We start from the raw sequence: 4,031 nt of genomic DNA, 5'->3' as shown, positions 1-4,031 counted from the left end.
TCTTTTAGCTGGCCTCTTTAATCATGTCTTGCCTTCAGAAACTAGATTCTCTGATGTGAAATCCGAAGCAAAGTATCCAGAGTCATAGCAAATCTCTGTAAACCTTGGGCTGGATATGCCAAGGCCCAAGATCGACAGAGGGGTCTTACTGGTGGTCCTACAAACAAGTGGTGCTCTCTGTGTGGGGACGTGGAGGTGGGTCTTCTCTGTAGTGGTGCCCCGCCTATGGAACTCCTTCCCCTTGGAAGTATGAATGGCCCCAACATTAATGGGTACTTGCAATTTTTTGTGGGGGGACCCCATTGGTTTTCTGAAGCTTTCAGGTGATTAGGGGTTTCTAATATATCGTCACCTGGGTGTCCTATAAGGTAAAGGTAAAGGGACCCCTGACCATTAGGTCCAGTTGTGGCCGACTCTGGGGTTGCGGCGCTCATCTTGCTTTATTGGCCGAGGGAGCCAGCGTACAGATTCTGGGTCGTGGCCAGCATGACTAAACCAGAGCAGCGCATGGAAACGCTATTTACCTTCCTGCTGGAACGGTACCTAGAATCATAGAATCATAGAGTTGGAAGAGACCACAAGGGCCATCGAGTCCAACCCCCTGCCAAGCAGGAACCTGTTTATCTACTTGCACTTTGACGTGCTTTTGAACTGCTAGGTTGGCAGGAGCAGGGACTGAACAAAGGGAGCTCACCCCGTTGCGGGGATTTGAACCGCCGACCCTCTGATCGGCAAATCCTAGGCTCTGTGGTTTAACCCACAGTGCCACCCACTTCCTATATTTGGCATTAAATGGAATAAAACTATATTAGTATGGATGGTTTTGGGATGTGGGTGACGCTGTGGTCTAAACCACAGAGCCTAGGGCTTGCCACATGACCCAGAAGCTGTACCCTGGCTCCCTCGGCCAGTAAAGCGAGGTGAGCGCCGCAACCCCAGAGTCGGCCACGACTGGACCTAATGGTCAGGGGTCCCTTTATCTTTTATGGATGGTTTTAATACTTCATGATGCTTTGTTTGGGATTCTTACAGATTTTATATTCAAACCCCTTTTTTCCCATTTCAGTTGCATTTCTATGCCGCTTTGCACTCAAACGAGTCACCAAGCGGCTAACTTGAATAATAACTTCGTAGGACATCACAACCGCAACATAAGCCATACGAAGTAATAACAAGTAATAACTAAGGCTTCCGCTGGTGTCCGGAATGCCTCTGGCTTCCGCTGGTGTCCGGAAATGCCAGCTCTGTCCCTGAAGGCATGGACAGATAGTCATAACCAGTGCCTAAGCAACCACTCACATTTTTGTATTGAATAAAGTTGTGGCCAAAATTATGCCAAAAACCTAAACAAAAATTGATGTGTGAAGTGTGAATTATTGGGGGGTGGCAATTGTGGGACTCAACACGCAAAACAACCACCTTCTATGAAACGCCATTAACAAGGCAACTTTAAGAATAGACTCAAGCACAAGAAAAACCATAAAGTTCACAAAGCGTCGCAGCGCTCATAATCCACAAAACAGTATTAGCAACGTTAACAAGCTTAACAACCAAAAACAAACGAAGGTTGTGGGTTTGAGCCCCACGTTGGGCAAAGGATCCCTGCATTGCAGGGGGTTGGACTAGATGACCCTTGGGGTCTCTTCCAATTCTAAAAGTCTTATGAGAAGTGAATAAAGCAGAAATCCCGAAGGTTCAAACAAAGCGGGATCATATGGAGCAGGGAAAGTCTGGGCAGTTGTTACGAGATATATATATATATATATATATATATTTGCTTTCGTAGATTTTCACGGGTACAGGAATGCAGGTTTTGGTGTCTTCGGGTGTCTTCCCGTGTAAGAGTCGGGGTGTCTGTGCGACGTTTCGACGAGGTCTCACTCGTCATCTTCAGGCTGGTGCTTTCGGCTTCTTGTTACTGGAACAGAGCAGAGTCTGGTGTATATATATATATATATATATAAAATAAATATTTATTAAAGTTTTCACAGCATTACATAATGAAAAAGAAAAAAATAGGAAATAAAAAACAGTTAAAAATAATTCCATCTTTACATCACTTATCTTTCATTTACTTGTTTCCCGGACCTCCTCATACCTCCCTTTTTTGTATTCCAATTCAATTTATTAGTTCAGCAATTCCTTTCCCTCCTTATTATCCTGATCTTTAATCTTAATATATTATAACATTAAATTTTTACCTATTAAAAATCCAATTTTTCCATACTCTTTTAAGCCATTACAGCTAGAAACCACTTAACTTCAATCCAACATTATTCTAACATTCCTTAATTTTGCAATATTTCTGTAAATAGTCTTTAAATTTCCTCCAATCTTCTTCCACTGACTCTTCTCCCTGGTCTCGGATTCTGCCAGTCATTTCCGCCAGTTGTTACGATTTATATACTACCCTTCATCGTAAGATTTCGGGGTGGTTCACAGAATAAAATACAGGATAACAGGCAATAAGCTGCTTTTGGGTGCCTATGGCAATTCCACGCATTTTGGGACATCTCTGTACGCTAAGCCTAGCTAAAAATAGTACTTAGTTCGTGGGCCAGCGTCTGCAGAAAATTCAGAAATAAGGACTCCACACAAACCAGGCACTTCCTTCAGGATCAACCTGACAAACAGCCTTATTTTATCAATTCAGTAATGATGTTAGAGTGCAGTGCTGAGAGCTTGCCTCAAGGTGGTGATCTAATTTCACTTGTGTGTTAAGCGAGGAGGTTTAAAGAGGCTGGTTTGGGAGCCGGGAATGTTGCCATGTTGATCCTAGGAAACTGGGGAAGCGAAGCCATCCAGCAAATGGCCAATGTAAATTTTTTTCTGCAACATATAGCTGTGGGTTATATAGCTGTGGGTCTTGAAAGTGCTCTAGCTCATACTCCCTGTTCGTGCAGGAGAATGGCCAACTAGCATGCTTGTCCATTGCCCAATGTGAACCGAGTGTGCAGGTAGGACTTGCAAGTTTCGGTGGCAGCCAAGCAGCCAAGGAACCAGTTCGCTTAAAGTAGCTGTGGAGGGACCTTGTTCGACTCGAGAGCCACATTCTCTTCTGGGCAACATTTTTAGGGTCACAACCAGCAAGGGCAAACGCAAAACTCAGCACAGCAACTAATACAAAGTTTGCTTTTGTACAATATAAGTTCCTTTCTAAGTGCGTGCCTTTCTCTGTCCTTTCAGACAAGCAAGGGGGAAAGTTAGAGTTCAGGCAAAACCACTCGGTGGGTGGCCTAGAGAGTGTGCTGAGGGCCAGATGAAGGAGGTTTTGAGGACCACATTCCACTGCTGGGCCTGAAGCTCACCGCACCCGCCTTGGAGAGAGAAAACTCGAAAACCCACCATTTTAAACATTACATTCACATGGGTGGTGATACTGTAATGGGTATGGGTTGCTCGTGCGTAAGTTGCCACCTCTCCAGGCTTTGATGCCTTGCTAAACCTTTCAGTCTGGGCAGCTCTTCACTTCGTGGCTGCCTCAGTCGCTAGCAGAATCCGTCAGTGGGCGTTTCTTAAATCTTTTCCAACATAAAAGTTGTTTGACACCCAGTCTCCTCCTACTCTCTGCGCGGAAGTCTTCTGCGCAGGGTGGGCGTGGGTAGCGGAGGACCCGTGCTCTCCCCGCTGGTGTCCGGTGAAGAGTCCTGGAGCCCTCTCACCGATTCCCCCATCAGCCCCTCTATATCCCTGGTGTTGCGCTGATTTGCTTCCCCATCTGTGGAGCTGCCTCTCTCCCTGCTGGGCCCTTCTCCAGCATCATTTGAGAGCCTTCCCTCCGCCTCTAGCTCCGATGTCAGTTCCCTGACAGATACCCACCCAGTCCTGGAAAGAAGGGAATAAAAGCTTCCCATTCCCTCCAACATAATGCGGCCAAAATCCAATGCACTGTCTTTTGGGTCCAAAATCCCTTGTGAGGCACCTGACACGCACAAGATTGTGGGCCCAGAAAAAGTACTTTTTTGGGACACAGAGCCCAAACATGCACATTTTGGGGCACTGTGCGAGATCATGGACCTGAAGAAATACTT

Source organism: Podarcis vaucheri (genome assembly GCF_965113315.1).
Source record: "Podarcis vaucheri genome assembly, chromosome: 6".
NCBI classification, from domain to species: domain Eukaryota; kingdom Metazoa; phylum Chordata; class Lepidosauria; order Squamata; family Lacertidae; genus Podarcis; species Podarcis vaucheri.
This window is presented reverse-complemented; position numbering follows the sequence as displayed.